Source organism: Argiope bruennichi, chromosome X2, assembly GCF_947563725.1.
Source record: "Argiope bruennichi chromosome X2, qqArgBrue1.1, whole genome shotgun sequence".
Classification (NCBI taxonomy): Eukaryota; Metazoa; Arthropoda; class Arachnida; order Araneae; family Araneidae; genus Argiope; species Argiope bruennichi.
In genome coordinates, this window is record NC_079163.1 from 52230623 (window position 1) to 52249419 (window position 18797).

Consider the following 18797-nt stretch of genomic DNA (forward strand, 5'->3'; position numbering starts at 1 on the left):
ATGGTAATTATTGAAGGCAGATTTCACTGGATATTTTAATCAAGCTTCTGTAAACATTGGATAACTTCCAAATTAAACTAGTTGAGAAATAATCACAATTCTTGAATGTGGTTTCTTGACCACATGTTCATTCTGTTAATGCAACTGAAATGATGATTGAGATAGATATCATGATTCTTTACCATCTGAGTGAAAATGGCAAAAGTCCAAGTCGCTTTACCAGAACGTTAACAAGAAACTCAGTGTTTAAATCATTCTGTTGTAGCATTTAGCTAATACTACAAGCATTTGTAAGTAAAATTACGACAGAATGTTATAGATATAGATCAACAAGGACATATCTGATAAATAGTGCTATTTGATTCTGCCGATGAACATCACTTCAGAATGAATACCCAGTAATTTTGAGCGTATTTTATTAGAATTTAACTGGGCAGATTGTCACAACAAGAATAAATTATCTTAACTGGAAATGGGAACATAGAAATATTTCTATGATATAACAGCTGTTTTCATCTGCCTTATGTCAAGCCGCTAAAGTTAGATTCAGAAAATGTCTCTGTTCTTCCTATCTTCCTAATTATGTAATTCCTCATTAACTACAAAGTTGCTTGGATGGACAAATTTTTAAACTTGAGTAAGTGGCTTTGATAACAAAACTTTTGCTAGTAAATAATTAGAGCTCTTTCCAAATAGAAAAAAGAGTTAGAGAATTGGTAAAAAAATTAACTGAATAAAGCTCTGAATTATTCATTATAGATTAGTTAATTAAGTTACTAATATTGTTTCAGATGAATTGTAAACCATTAATATTCGGCGTTAACTGAATAGAGTACAAGTTTATTGAATTTAGAATTTACACAGTCAAATTTCACTTTTGCATAGAATATTATTTTTCTTTTCTTTTATGTATGCTTATCTGCAGGACACCTTAGTCAGAAAAAAAAAGGTATATGCATTTCTCGCAGTGTTCTAGACACTCTTATTTCAACAGCATTCTCTAGAGAAACAGAAAACAGGCTGAAATGAAACTGACAGAATTTTACTGGTCTGCTTTTTTGCTATACTTTAAAATGCACCTCGCTTTACTGTTTACACTAGAAATGTTTCTATCGAGGAATAAAAAATTTTAGAAACGATGTAACATGTTAAAAGCATTCTCTGGGAGATACACAGAGAAAATATAAATTCTTATGATGCTTGAAGTCAATGAAACAGTTTTATTTAGTAGAGTGTATTCAAAGAACAAATAGCATAATTTATGAAATCTCAAAAAAAAAAGTTCTTTTAAGAAAAGTAAAAAATAATAAATATTTCATTGTCGTTTTATTTTTAGAAATTCAGAAGTCATTCTAAATACCATCATTATTTTTTTTCAAAGTCGTAAGCTTTATTTTTTTAATGTTTTTTGGTTTTAGCATTCTTTGCTTGAAACTTGTTTAAAGATAAGAGTTTGTGAATTTTTTTAAAGTGTGCTATAAAACTCTCATTGCATTTCTGGCATTTAATGAAATCGATGTATTATTTTTCCTTTCTGAAAGTTTTAAAATATATAAAAACTGTACTGAATATGATTAAACAGTTAATATTTTCATATATATTCATTTTTGCACATAAATTAATTATATTAAATTACACACAAATAAAATGATAATTTCTTAAACCAAGCTAAATTCATTTTAAAGAATGTTAACCCTTTAAAGGGCCATTTTTTTCTAGTCATATGTTTAAATATTTTTAGGCTTGAAATTAGAATAAGAAAAGGGATTCATTTAGCTTATTAGATAAATTTAATTTGATTCATTAATTAATTTGGTTAATTAATAATTAAGTAAGAAATCAAAACACATCATTTTGTGTAAGATAAAGAACTAAAGTATCTTAGTTTTTGTTTTACTAAAAAAAATTTGTGAGAACTTATGCCAAACTACATAATTTCATACAAAGATTGATAAATTTGGTGGGAAGCATACTTCCCATGGCCCTAGGAAGGGTTAACAAGCTCAGGACTGATTAGGAATAATTTTTATAATTATGTCTGTCTGTCCATGAGCCACAAGTAGTATTATTGTATTACCTGAATTAAAGATTTACATAAAATTTTAAAACACCTTCACCAAATATTGAAATATCGATTAGTTAGTCTACTCGTGGGTTTTTGAATACATTAACTTAAAATTGAAACAACCTAGTGCAGGAATGATCAGCCTTTTTAAATTTTATACCGTATAATTAAGGATCAAAAATATATGTATCAGCATAAAAAGCACTTTCTAGTTAAATGTCGAGGCATTCAAAATGTAGTGCTTATAATTAAAGAATAAAGCATCTTAAATTCATTTTATTAAATTATATTCGTAAACGGAATTTGTACATCGAAATAAAATATACCATGTATTGTAGTAAATAATGGGTAGATTATAATACATTCTAATAAATAATAAAATATATTATTTATATTATTAATAAGAATTAATAAAGCGACATAGCCTGTTTCATTGTTACTAATTTCAGTAGATCAACCGTTATTTTCTTTAACTACGAGTATAAGTCAAATTCAAGTTATAACTATGTACTACATTTTTTAATTTATAACATGGTTCAAAAAAGATTGTTGGAAAGTATATGTTAAAAGATGCTTAAAAAAAATTATAGCTTTATCAGAAGTATACCCATTTTCTCTTTTTAACCAAAAATTGCGTAAATCATAATTTATAACTCATTGATGAGATTTCTGCCACATAAAATATCTAGAAGCAAGTTTCTTTCTTAAACAAATTTTATTTGGCACAGTATCCGAAATAGAAAACAGATCACCCATTTCCCTTTTCTAAATTGTCTGGAAAATGGGAATGAAACTAGTTAACAAATCCTATGCAGTGTTTTTTCTGAATTTTCAATTAATTGCTGAGTCAGTGACAGATTAATTTCCTGGAAAGACTTTTCTTATATTGGTCGTGAAGCAACTTTCCTTTTCTTCGCAATCTTTATTATATATATTATACTTTTTTCACTGCTAAATTTATTTTTTCATTTACAGTAAAAAAAAGGTAGATTGCAACCTTGTAAATTAGAATCAGTTCATTCGTTTTTCCGCTAGTAAGGCAATTATGCTAAACATGATAGTCTGAGTTGATCCGTAAAAAAGAGATTAAAACAAAATGTTAAAAGAGGGGCCATTTGACATTCATTTTAAAATTAATTTAAATACTTTGTGTAAAAACTGTACGTCTTCGAAAATAATATAATAAGTAGTACACGTACAATAAGTTGAGAGTCTCTGAACTGGACAATGTGAAGTTTTAATTTTTATCTTTACATCAAATGTGTATATCTATATCAAATTTTTGGTCCAATAGGCTCAAAGGAAGAGGTTGAAATACAAACTCAATGATTTTCCTCTTTCTACGATTCTTTAAAATGTCTCATTATATATTTATGCAAAAAAGCTAAGAGAAGGGTTCCACAAGATTATTACAGTCAAATGTCTGAAGAATAATGTCATTACAGACCTTGTTTAATCCTCTAAAAGAGACGCACTAAACTCTCATTTTACAATAAATAAATAAATAATAATGATTTTCTTTCAAGTCAAATGATGTGAAAGATATTATGAAGGAAATTTATTAAGACCGCTGATGGGTATATATGCTCCTTCATCGTAATGCTGAATCGAGTTAATTCAAATTTTTGAATATTTTTTCAAGCTGTTCTGATTATTCTTAAGGCATGTGATTTAATACATAGTGATAATTCAAGGATTTCATAACTAATGCAAATCAATTTGCATAAAGGCAAACTTATTAAAAATTCATTTCTCGTTTTGTTAGAAATAAGTTTTCTAAAATATAACGTTGTCAAGGGGGAATTTAAAATGTTCTTAATAATAATTAACATCGTGAATAAATTGAATAATTTAATTTTATATATGATGATACTTTATACCATGCTTGACATGTACGCAATGAAGGTTTTATACCGTGCTTATAAATGTGTGCATTGTTCCTTTTCTGCTGGCAGAATATTATCTCTTTGACTGAAGGTTTGCATCAAATGACAGATGATGCATCCCTTCATGCATATTGCATGTATTATCTCATCTAACATTTTGTTTGGAATCTTTGTCCATTATATTTAATGATTAGATAACACAGTGGTCATCCCCTAACATTGTAACATTAAGAAGTATCATTGCATTCCTCAAGGTATATCCTTTCAAAATGAGATCATTAGAGGTCCTCAAAGACGTCAACATAAGAAATCCTCTATCTCCCTCACTGACATCTTTTGTTATGACGGAAAGAAAATGTCACATTTCGGTATACAGTCTCTGTCCTGCAGGGATAATATTAAGACCGAATATCTTTACCAAAGATAGTTTTCTCTTTCATCCTATATATCCTCAGTGAATAAAATCGTCTTTATAATGCATAAAGATACTTTAAATCACTTACTTTTAATCACTAGGTATAGAAAGGTAGTTATATTTTTTTCTCACTATTGCCAGAGATTTATTTCAATGCATGCTAGTTGAATACAAGCACAAAAGTACGAAAAAAATCGAAAATTTTGCAAAATGGGAAATGTATCTATATTTCCGTCCTAACATTTTTAGTCTTTTTTTAAGATTTCCGAGAGTTGTTACTTGAATTATAGAGTAAATTACTCATATAAAAATAATATGATTCAGAAAAAAACAGGCAAATAATCTATATTTTTTTTTTTAATTTTTGTAAATAATATGATGTTTACAGTCTTGGTTGATCTAATAAATATTTACCTAATACACTAGTTTGAAAAGAATACATAATATCATTCCAAACAGATTATGTTGAATTATCACATGTCTGTTTCCAATGTGAAATTTGAACGCGACATAAAAGATTTTCGTTTACGTACCTTTATTTGGGGGTCATCTGTTGCATTAATCTAGGGTAAAGTGTACTAAGCATCTGTTTCAAGTATTCGCATTAAAGAAATTATGCATATGTAAGTAATTACGAAATTTATTCAAATAAGAATAAATATTTTTTTTATTTTACTCTACTTGCTACTACTACTTGAACAACATGTCAGAAATATATGACACTAAGTTTGCATATAATCTCAGACAGGGAGTATTAGTATTTGAGTCTATCGTATTTCTAAATTACATCAAAGTTTTTCTTATTGTATTATTAAGCCCCCATTTAATCTTCCATACAAAAAAAAGTATTTTATATCTCTATTTACTCTTTATAGTTTTCTAGATACTATCTGAAATTCTAAATAACTTAATATTTTATTAATTAATTATAATATTTCCATTTTAAAACGCCTTAATCTTTCGAAATTTTAAATAATACTAAGAATATTAAGTTTGAGAATAACAGTTAATAAGCTTCGTGATTTGCAAGCAAAGTACTTTTGTTGTGCACTGTAAGGATTTTTTCACTGCAATGAGAGCTATAACAAAGTAAAAAAAATTATTGTTAAGTAAGGCATTAGTTAATAAATAACAGCTACAAAATTGTTCTATGTGATGTAAAAAATCATGTGATATAACTTGAACTGCGAGCGCAGTATAAATCTCTCTTGAAATAATATAAATTTAATTAATATACCTTAAGCTTGCTATTAGTTTTTATGATTTGTTTTCTGTTTGTAACATTTTGATGGGTAAGAAAATTAATTGAAAGATACAGAAGTCATGCTGGGCTTTGAAAGCAGCAAAAATAATAATTAATAGTAATTTAATTATTTTAATTATTATAAATTAATTAAATAATTCATCTAATTATATGTAATTATTTTATACATTTATTTTATTAAAGATGCCATCTGATTAAATTGCAAACCGATTTTTTACAGGATAAATTTTGAAATGGCTCAAAATATTTTAGCCATTTTCCTACTCAGAGTAAAAAAACAATTCTTAATTATATTTAAATTGCAGTACTATTCTTTTGGCACATGTATAGCAATAGGTTAATTCCCAAATAAATTGCATGTAACTTTAATATTTATACTGAATGTATTATATGTTTTGAATAAAGTTTCATAAAACACTTTTTATTAACAATTTTATATCTTAGAAATAAAATAATTACTTGTATTAAAAAAATTAATAAATTCAGCGTTTTCATGTTTTAAATATTAAAGTTGCCTTGTCCTCAGTAAAAATAAAATTTATAACTTACCTTATTTTCAAATTAAAATTGCAATTTATATTTCAAGCCAAAAATTAAGACCATATTTATATTTATCTATTAATGTAGCCATTTATTTAAACATTTTAAATATTTTATACCATTATATGACAACAACCATTATATAAAACATATTTTATACCATTATATGACAACAAAAAATTTATATTCCAAAGATATTTTTTCGCATGGTTTTATAATTTACATGTCACATAGTTAGCCCGTTTGAGTTTATGTTTTTAGATAGTTTGTATTTTCAGCTACCTTTTGTTTCCTCTGTTCCTTATTTATCATGTGCGTGTAGAAATATCATATACGAATAATCCAGTTTAATACATAAAAGGCATTGTAGAAACTTAAATAAAAATCTTTGAAAGAAAGTTCAAAATAACGTCGTAGCGAAATTTGTTTCGTGGCTTTAGACGAAAGGATTTTGCATAAGACCGAACAGAAAAGACGATACACAAAGCTTGAAATGGCTTCATAAATTATAAACTGTTTCCGTCCAAATTATTCCATTAATTTTCTCATTACATCTCCCGTATCCCTAGAGATGGCTCGTATTATTTGCAGAATTTTAAATAATCGAGGCGAACTCTACAAATCCCGCTCTTATTAAAGTAATGCACACTCTTCCCCTGAATGCATTAGCTTCATTCACAAAATAACTTTTGAAATAAGACTTGATGTGTACAAGGAATGAGAAATATTCTTTTCCCCCGACTTTGATCTTTGTAGAGATGCAGGTAGTAAAATAACTTCGAAACATGGCATACGAAATTTTATTGCGAGTTGAATACTTTCTTTACATTCATAATCAATACTTTTGAAGGGTAATGAAAAGTTTGAAATTTTTAATTTCTTATTTTGAGAAAGATATAGAGTGGCTTCAAAATTTTTATTGATTAGTTTGATATAAAGAACACTGTTATTCATATTTATAACACAGCTGTGTCATTAAATGGAACTTTTTTTATTCATTTATTCTTTTTATTTTTTAGATATTAAAAAAATTGTCGATTCAAGACACATCCGAATTAACTAAGATCCAGTTGTGTTTTAGACAGGCAGCTAGATTTAGAGTTAAAATATTTGCAACAAACATGCTTGAAAAATAAAAATAAGCACTTAGAAGCTATATTTTTGTAGCTTTAACTAAAAATCAACTGAAATTTGGGCGTGTTTTTGTTTCTCAATAACTACCGGACATACATAACACGTAATAATTTTTCTCCACGGGAAGATTTAATAAAATTATCATTTTTACAATTATTTAACTATCATACATTTTTTTTTTCTAATTTAAATAATTTTTTTAAAATATTTTAGGTTTTTTTTTACAATAATAATTTTCAATAATTACAATAATAATTTTATTTATTATTGTAATTTACATTTTATTTATTATTGTTTATTTTTCAATAATAAAATTCTTATCCTTTTCATTGTTATTACAACTGTTTTATCCTGGGTTTTATCTTTCATTGTTGATCAGCAATGCATGAAGATTTATTTTATTTAAATAGGTTTTCTTTTTGATGTAGAGTTTTAATAAAATATTTGATTAGGGGAGGGGCCTATTTATAGATAATACTTATCTTGAAAAATAATAATGATGTGAAACTGTCATTCTTTTGCATTTCTAAACACTACATCTCTTTTCTGTTATATAATGTGTATGAAATATGCCAAACATGTAAATAAAATATATTATCGTCTCTTAAGTTTTCAATTTTCTTTCTTAATGCAGTCAGTGCATTAAAACTTTTTATAAAATCAGCATACAAGAATTCTCTAAGATAATACAAAAGATCTGAAATATTTTCGGCTTACACAAAAGCTCCAATTTTGAATTATTTTACCTGTTATCTTTATATACTTTATGTATATTAAGATACTAGGTAAATATTTGGATTTGTCAAGTTACTGAGTAAGGTAAAGCTTAACCGCTTTCTAGTTGCAACTTAAACCTTAAATTTTAGTCAGATGAGCGAAAGAGAGAATTGAACGGGGACACGCACAATAAAAGGAATGAATGGAAGGCTTCTAAAATAATGCGAGTTGCATGTCAATAAAAATTTGAAATTTAAAATACTTTGTCGAAAGAACCATTAAGCCCAAGATAAGCTTAAAGTTTTATTGAAAATTTTCTCGTTCAATAATCCCTCCAAGCTAACTGTCCTTTAGTTAGTCTTTAAATAAAATTATTTATTGTTATATTTCTGACTTAAGGTTGGGAAGATTTTGATAAGGAAATTTTTATTTATTAATTAATGTTTTGATTCATTCTAATCAAACTGAAAATTCATAATTAAATTCATTTATTTTCTCTTGTCTGCCTGATCTATTCTTATATAAATAGATTTATTAAAATTTTGTTGAAAAAAATAATTATATAAGGTACGGTTATATCTGATATATATATATTCTTTTTCTTGTCTGATAGTGGGGATGATGTAAGCAGAGAGATAATTGCAAGACTTGTGCCAAATTTTTTATCAAGATAATGCTTTCTTTATGTGCGAGTATTTAGTAATATCCTTTTTAAAAGATTACTTAAGGAAAAATGCATAATTTTAAAATATAGAATTAATTAGAATATGCTGATTTTTTCAATGTAATTTTTTTAATTTGATCCGCTTGCAATATAATTAACAGAATTACCTTTAGATGCACAATGTACTTAAATTAAGGGACAACATCATTATGTGCCAAAAAATAATTAGTAGTAGTTTTTTGTTAATAAAGACATAAATATGAAATCCAAATAAAATTAAAGAGAAAATGTAATGTAAATAACAGATTAATAAATATATACAGGGAGTACAAGGCACACAAATAAAACATACTAGTTCGAAGTTTTTAAAAGGATAACAAAAGAATAATAAGAATTTCATTACATATTCTTTTATGAAACCTTAGTTAGGTATGTGTCCATTTCTCATTGTAATGCACGCATAGCATAGATTGCACATGCTCATACTTGACCAGATTATCGAAGAGATTTGAAGGTAAATTCCTCCATTTCTGCTTAATGATCACAACAGGGACTTTTTTGCATCAATTTTTATATATATATATCAAGGACGGCTCTGCCATGCATCTCCCAAGTGCATATTCCATATACTAGGTGATTTAGGTGGATTGTGGACGTACGCTATTCTTTTCGATATATTTCTTCATTTTGAAGAAGATCACAGATGAACTGTCAACGTAGAATGATAGTGGAACTTGTCGATGAAAGTGAAAAGATTTCGAATAATTCCACGAAGATTGCATTCATAAAGCGCTATAAGATCCTACGATATCTTCATTACTACCCTATGACAATAATGAAGATATTTCTAGATTCATAGCTCTCATTTCTATGATGTGAAATTGTGTATGTTCGTTAAATATCAAACCTGTCCAGATATTAACATCACCATTCCTCTAATAGGTGGTTTACAAGATGCTAGTGGGAGAAGAGAAGTTTTGCATTCGCACCATATGTGCAGATGCTTTGAATAAGACAATAAACAAAATCTGTTTCATATGGGAACAATATACTTCCCACTGCTCATCAGTTTAGTTCATAGTTTATCTGTTAGGTGTGTGAATGTGCCTCCCTGTAAAAATGGGTTGCACAAGCGAATGTGACGCATGAGTAGCTAAGACGCATAAGTAGCTCTTAGCCCTAGATGGCGCTACTGAAAAACAAGAGACGCTCTCTCGGCTTAAAATCGCTGACTTCGTCAGCGGGCTTGTCTATGACAAGTGCCAAAAGAAACAAAACAACAAAAGCTAACTTATTTTTTTTAAAAACAAAATGTGCCAACATATCAGGATAAATTTCATTAACAAATCCATTTACTTTTTATGAATTTGTTTTAATTTATATGTATAAGACAAACAGTTAGTTTTTTACGCAGCAAAGTTCATTTGTATTTAAGAAATTTGATAAGAAATAGAATAGTATTCATTGCATCCCTTATATTTATTCTAAGTTAAGAAAGATCACCTATCATGATCAGTTTGCTTCAAATAAATAAAGTATGCTGAAGTTATTGTCTATAAATTTTTTAATAAATGTCATTATGCCTTATAAAATTTTTGATAATTTGATGGCATAAATAAATCATAATTAAATTTATGCGTGAAACAACAGGGTCTAGGAAGTAATCTAGCAATTAATTTCATTAATGCAAGTACCTAAGTACTTCAAGCAGCATTGTTTATTACTTTTTTAAGCAACCATCTATTTCTATCCAGCTGTGAAGAGGATGTTCGCATAATAAATGGAGATTTATTCAAAAGGTCTCTTGAAGAGAAAACATAAGACAAAGAGATGTCAAGTGAACTTATATATGTACTTGCCAGAATATATATAAATATGTATATAAAGTGCTCACAAGGAAAGAGGCCTAATGAAATAAAAATGGTGTCAAAAATTACCTTGTGTCCAAAACTCTTTACAATCTAATTACTTAATTAATTTACCCTTTAATTTTTAGCGTTAAGATTATCCCCTAGAATTTGGAACTTCAGAAATATGAATTTAATTTTAGTAATATATCTCCCGTAATAAAAATCAGATGCTTCTAATAAACTGAATTGTTCCTTGCTAATACTTCAGTTTCTTGTAATAAAGCACAAGGTAGCCATAAAATAACATTTCCTGTCAGAATATGTTGTACAAAGGGAATGTCAGAATATTGACACATGAGTTCTTGCACATGAGTCCTGGACCCTAATCTTGATTAATAAAATATTGTGCTTTGAGAGTTTAATATTGTAAGTAATTCATCCATTGATTTTTTTATCACTTGAAATCATTCAAATTTTATGTAATCAGTTTTCCATACGTTGATTACAATTATTGATCCATTTTGAATTGCAATTGAGCCAATATTTCTCTTACAGGTGATTTTTGTAACTAAGTTTTACTTACGGAATTTATTTTCCCTTACCTTAATCACTGTGCATATGAAATTTGGTTTCATTACGTTCGTTTGGTTTAACTGCATATACCTACAAACAGAGAAAATTATTTCATGACCATCTTGTTTTATTTTAATGTGAAATAGCTATTATTTTAGAATTGTAATTTGGAAACAATGGATGATGATATTCATCACCTTATGTGAATTGAATTAAATTATTTGTGCATTCTATCACAATTTATATTATAATATTTTAATTTGTTAATTTTTTATTAAGTGTCTAATTTTAAGATGATTGTTTTTAAACCTATCGAAAGAAAAACTATAATCAAAACTTATGGCTTTAATTCTTTTTATAAGATTTTATTTCTCAATAAAATAAAAATTCTTTAATTTCTATAATATTTTCCGAAATACTGAAAAAATTTAAAATGAAAATATTTCCTTTTCATTTCATCGCATGATTGGTTCAATATATTATAATTGGAGGTATACTTGTTCATATTTATAAAGTTGTCCTTCATTTCGTGGGATAATGTCAAAATATCTGGTCTCAATATCTGTTCTTTAAAACATTTTCATTTGATAATGAAAATAATTGCATGCATCTATTAATAGCGAAATATTCGTACTTCTTTTAGATTCAGTGAGTTTTTAGATCGTTTAAATATTCTAGCCATGTGAAAATCCCATTAAAGAAGATTTATTACATCTTTGGCAGAACAGTTAAATGACATTTCTGGGATAAATGACTATGAATGGAAAACTTTTAATAAACATGCTACGCAAGACAGGATACCTATTAGAATAAAATATAATTGAATGCCACTTAGTAAATGAAATCTTGCATTGTATTTTGGGTAAACAAATAAATGATTATATATCGAACAAACACGCTTCCCAATTTATGTAAAGTGTGATCTAATTTATGAATGCAACATTGAAATTACTGTAACACTAATGAATCAAACGTCTCGAATCTATGAGGTTCAATGAAGTTAATGCGCAATCGGAATGAAGGCTAATTAGTTAATGATTAACTATTCCTATATTTTAAGTACAATAAATATGTATGTGAAATAATGCTTCGTCCATTGGCCTTGTCAATTATATCAGTTTAAACATTCCTTTCAAGATTAGGGAAATGGAATATATTTCTTTCACGAAAGAAAATTATTTTAACATTTCAGAATAATACAGATGTAGCATTAGTTTACAGCATTCTTTTTTCATGATTCATTTCTCTTACACAATATAAAGCCAATCAATATTCAGTCTTTTTATTGGTATCAAAACATTCACGTAGAATCAGCTTTATTGAAATGTGGTCAGTAACTAAGAAGTGGCAGCGATATCAAGTACAAAGAATTTTTCTCTCCCCTCATCATATTTAGCGCTATAAAGTGAATTAAATGCACAGTCCATCAAAAAAATATCCGAACATTTCTTATTGTTCGTAATCTAGAAAAACTAGAATAAAAAAAAATATATGTCACACAACTTGGAATTATGTCTTCTTTAAAAATATGGAAACTATATTCACATAAGGGTATATCAGCACAATCTCCAAATTTTCTATAACTCTCATTTTTTTCTTCTTTTAAATGATTCTGGTAATGAGAAATCCTCATATGTAATGATATTTCAAACTCTTAATTTAACCAAATTAATTTCCAAAACTTTATCTTAATTTAACCCATAGTAAAATATTGTCTTATTTCTTGATCTAATTCCACTTTCGGTTTAATTAATTCTTTTGTAAAAATAATGCGCCATCAGTACTACATATCAAGTGAAAGTGATACTTCCGTTGCCCTTTTCAAGGTCAACACATGTATTGAATTGGCACGTGGCCGGAAATCCTATGTTATATAAGACTAGTGATCATTTGTTTCGCGCTCTTCTTTACTTCTGCTTTTGTGCCGTGTTGTGGCGGACGTGCCTTGTCCGCGTCCCTGCTTGTAAATAATTATGCTTTCACGAAATAGGTATTAAAATCAATTTAAAAATATAACATGTCTCTTCAACGTCTTCGAACCTGCATTCTGCTTCAACCAAAATAGTGTTACATATATAAATGTTAGACAAATCGGTTCAGAATAACTGAAAATATGCAAGACAAATTTTCGGGCCTGTTTCAATAAATATAAACGTAGCAAAAATGTCACTTTATCAATACTTTCCATTTTTAAAGTTTTCTTTAGTCGTTAATGAGATAACTTTGCTCTAAGAAGAATTAAAGTTTTTTCCAAAACATTCTGTTAGAAGCGATTAGCCATCTAACTAAATGTAGTTATAGATAACCTATTTCTACAACAAGAGGTATTCACATTTTTATCGTTTAATAATTAGTGTCGGAATAATGAGTAGTGTCCGGGTATTTTTTTTCAACAGACAGTACCACAAAATTTATCTTTGCATCACTCCCAATGACAGAAACCTTGTATTGTTGAATGTTAGCTCATGCTAGTTTCAAGTAAGTAGGCAATATTGATAGTTTCTCGTTAATTAGAAGAGAAAGTAACCTCAGAATCATTTCCTGTTTTTTTATGTCATTCTTGGATTAATTGCAAATAGGAAAAAATTGCGGTTCCTTTGCCCAGATTGTTAGGTTCGAGACTCAATACCTTCAAAAATTCATCGAATATTCGAATATAGTGCGCTTTAAACTTTTTGTCGATCGAAGTTTACTCATCTTCTTGCTGGAAATGCAGAATTCTGAAGAAAAGGGATTACCAAATCATGACTCGCACGGCTGAGCCTACATTCGCCTTTTGTAGTTTCGAAACGGGAAATAAATCGTTCAACCAAGATATTATTCGTCCTTTTCTTCTCGTTTATACCAAACAAAAAATATCCTCAAAAGTATTTGTTGAAATTAAATGAAATAGGATTTTTTTTCCTTCCTGGAGAGAGACAATCATTTGCCAGTTTGAAGATTTGTCTAATTTGGGAGTTCAAAGTTTCTCATTCGCAAAAATTCAGCGTTCAGATAAATGATCTTCACAGTGCATAAAGTAATAAAATTATTAATTCATTCAACATTTCTACCTATATGAGAAAATTAATCTTTTCAAGAATGTGTTGCTGCTTAGGTCGGAAAATCTGATAGTGAATAAATGTTCTGCTCATAAGTAAAAGGTCAGTTTTGAATAAGATTCTAGTTCACAATTGTATTACGGAATATTTATAGAAAAACGTATATTAACTAGAAATGAAAAGGTGTCATGCGTTTTAACCTTGCTGAAACTATTGCTCCTAATCTCTACAGTTATGCATTTTCGTGAGCAAATTCATCTCAAATGCCAATCTGACCAGCAAAACAAGAGTCCTTCTTCACGACAACGCACACGCACCCTGATTGCAGAACACGCACCAAAAAAATCAAGCTGTTGAATTGGAAAATTCTGCCTCATCTATCTTTCATCTCCCATCTATCATTTGTTTTGATAACTGCTGAATTTTACAGTAACTTTTAGTAGATGATTAGATTCACGATAGTAACGAGTTCCTTTTTCTACCATGGCCTAGAATTTCTGAATAGAGGAAAGCCTGCAATTTAAGAGTGATTTTGGCTGTTTCTGATTAAATATCTTTGACTTTGTATTCCTCTTTTCTGTGAAAAAAGCTGAAAAAAGGACCTGTATAATTTTTTATAAAAAATGTAAATGCGAAACACACTTTATAAAAAAATGTGCGTCCTTTACTGTATAATCACATTTTGAATCTTAAACTTTTTAAAAAGATGTTATCTGCTGCGAAAAATTTTCTATTATCATTTAAAAATTACAACCGATTTGTGATGTATTTAACAAAGGAATTAGCTGTTGCAAAAGGCAATTATGAGTTTCTGTATAGCATGACTGATATTTTCAAGTTCCATCTATTCTCGGATACAGAAACCCTCCACGCTTTTGCGCAAGTGCCGGTAACCGTTGATTTCACCAAAATAGGAGTCAAATGAATGATGAAAGAGCAGTTTACATTTATTTAGCAATGTATTAAACCCCAATTATCAACGGAATTGCAGTAACCGTGGATAACTCTCAAAACTTAAAAAGCCATATGAACAATAAATGCTCAACTTTTGAATTTAAGTCATAAAAAAAGTGCGGTTCAAAATGGGAAAAAGGAAAAAAAAAAAAAAAGAAAAGAAAAGCAACGAAAAAAAAATGAAAGACAAAGGTCAAAGCCTAATAAATAAATTCTCTCAGCGTACTCACTGCGTATTATCCCTTTGCTGGGTAAAATCATCTTATAATGATAGCCTCAGGCTCCTCAAACGAGCTATTCCAGACCCAGTAATAATCCAACTTTCTCTTTAGTATTTTCAAGCTTACTTTATTATTCCTGTGTTCTTGCAATCATTGTGGTATAAATCCTTCTATAATTTTTTCAGTCATTTCGTGCCATTATAATATTTATATGCTGACATAATGCCTTCAAATTATCTGATATGACATCAAGATTTAAAAAATTGCCCAACACGCTCAAAAGCAGATTTTTGAGCTTAGAGCTACTAAATTTGGAATGTAAGCATTTTTCAATAGTAGCTACACTAAAAAAGAGTTTTTCAAAATTTTAATTAGATTTTTAATTAAAAAATAATCAAAATTATATCATTTCTCCTCTATAACTAAAGAACGTATTACTGTAGAAAAATTAGTTTTAGATTATTTTAAAATTCAAAATATGTATATATATATTTTTTTGTTTATATCAATTTTATTTCCAAGTGATTTTTTCCCTAAATTTATTATTGTTTTATAAAATTTTGAAGTACATCTTATTACAGAGCTTTTTAGTTTCATTTATGCACAATGCAGCTGCTATAAAATTAAAATTTTAAAAATAGAATAAAGATAAACAAATCGAACGTGAAACTTAATTATACTATGTTTCAGATTAGAAATTTGTGTCATCTTTTACAAATGAAGAACGATGAATACAAATTCCTTAAGCTGATTGGGTTTAACAGGGGATTTCTTTTTTGCCTTTTTACTTCAGCTTGTTTCAGCCATAAAAACATAAATTTGTTTCTAAAATATGAAAATTAATTTGACCATATGTATGGCGCAGTATAGCCTATTTTGGCTCTTGTGCCATTAAAACTAACAATCCAATCCAATATGAAAATTAATATTCAACTTCAATAATTTCTTAGTATAATTTTAATTTTAATTTAGTCATATTAAAATTTTGTTTTTAAATAATGTCAGGGTTTTTCCTTTTGATTCCTACAAACTTCCTTTTTTTCACATTTTTAATTGTTTCACATAGATTTTTAAATGATTTCATAGGTTTATAGAAAATAAGCATAAAACTCTTAAGTTGCCCATATCTATTGATTTAACCAATTGACATTTGAGCAAACTTATATGCATACGTCATACATACTTCTCTGTCTTTATGCTAGATGAAACGATTAGAAAAAATTTAAATTCTATGTATTCGTCAGTCGTTTCTCTTTATATTTGCATAAAGCATTCTTAGATCACTACTTTTATATCCATCAGAATTCTTTGTTTACTTAAACTTTCTTTATATCTGTTTCATCTCAATTTTCAAATTTTTAAGAATTTGAGAAATTTAGAAGTATAACATATGATAATAATCATTCATGTTGGTTGTTATGAGTAGTTTATTATTAATAGTTTGCATTCTTTTGCTTGAAATATTTTCAAAAAATATTTTTTGTGTCATATAAAATCTTGTTACTTTTCATCTGATAATATTTGGTTATATTATGATTTAATCTGTTTGAATTCTCAATTATTCGTAACTAACAATTACTCTGATTGGATTCTGTCAATATCTGCTAGCGACTAATGTCATTTGTAATTAATCAATATTAAAATCAGAAAAGTGATTCAAAGAAATCTTACTGAAAATTATGTGATAATAATGTATAAACAAAAACTTTTTTGTATTTAAAAACTCGTAAGAATTCATTATGTAGTTTAAACATTGCGCAGAAAACATAATTCTAAAAACTTGGGGCTTTTTAAATAAATATTGAAACTATAAAGGTTTTTTATTATACATCTTTCGGGAATTATCAGAAATAAAAATGAATATTTTCTTATGAATAAAACACCTAAAGTTCTTTTTTAAATTTCCTAAATATTTTGCATATATAATATATAGATTACCGCCAATTATTAGTTGTACAATTTTGATTCGATGGATGGCTGAAGCTGTAATTACTGGTCAAAATAAGCAAAATAAAAATGTCATAACATAATATAATAAGCTTGGACATAACAACGACAACACATTAATGAATTTGTGTTTGCATCATAAATTTATTCTCCATCGAAGAAGTCAATTTTCGAGCGAAATTCTCGTCATTTTTTTTTTCCTGTTATATTTGAAGAATTGTGGCTGAGGTACATTGAATGCTCTCAAGTACTTACCGTGAATCTCCTCTTCGTGAAAGAACTTATCGTTAGTAGTTTCAATGCTTCAGACCGAATGTTCATGGTGCCGAAGTTATGTTCTGTATTTGATGGGTCCAGCTCGGTGTGATATATTATAATGAATCATATGAAACCAACTTAGGGGGTTAGTATTGAACTCGAATGGTGCGTTTCAGCAGAGTATTGAAAGAAAAACGACGACAGTACCAAGAGAGAAGCAACGAAGTTATCCTCCAATACGATAATGCTCGCATACATGACTCAAGATAGTTCAAAGCACACTTGGAAATACTAAAATGGGAGATCTTACCACACCTACCGCACTCTCCAAGCGTTGCTCCTTCAGATTACCATTTGTTTCGACCGATGGCACACGGTCTAGCTGATCAGCATTTTCGCTCTTATGAAGAAGCCCAAAAATGGATCAATTCGTGGTTCGCTAAGAAGATGCATAATTTTGTTCGAGATTATATCCGCCAATTTCCAAAAAGATGGAGAAAATTTACAGCTAGCGATGACCAGTACTTTGAATCATTGATAGGTAAACACTTCTTAAGAATAAAGTCTCAAATTTTGGGAAAATAAACGGCAGAAACAAAGTTGCACACCCAATGCGTCACCGAATGTATCTTATTTACGCTTTGAAATGAAAAGCTAATATTATTTGGTAAATTAAAAGATTATGAACATTTTCCTAGCTTATCATGCGCACAACACTACTTATTTATCTCTTATTATTAGTATTCGCAAATGGTGCTGAAGAAAACTCACTTGATTTGCACCCAATGATTTGTTTCATTTTTGTTAAGACTTCTAGAATTATTTGGTGCTGAATTTTATATCTGTTTCTGGTGACGACAATAAATTACCCTGTGTCACTCAATTTAAAATCTTTCTGGATCACTTACGGTTCCTCCTTAACCTTCTAAAGCCATGAGATCCATTATCTATTTATCTTGTAAGATGCATAGTTAACGGTAGATTATATCAAAGCTTTTCTTGAATTTGCATTTCACTGAACTCATCCATTGAGCTCTTGGCAACGTTCCAGGATTAACGTCTAAGGAAACAGCTGAATTCGTATTATATGATATCCGAGTTTATCTTTTTAGTTAAGATTCAGTGGAGACACTGGAGACATAACATTCCTAGAACCCGAAATTGTTTTTATTCATGGTTGAAAGGCTTTATTCTTTTTTATTTATTTTCTTCAGAATGTTTATTTCATTCTTCTTGGATATTTTTGAGCCTGGAATTCACAAATGGAA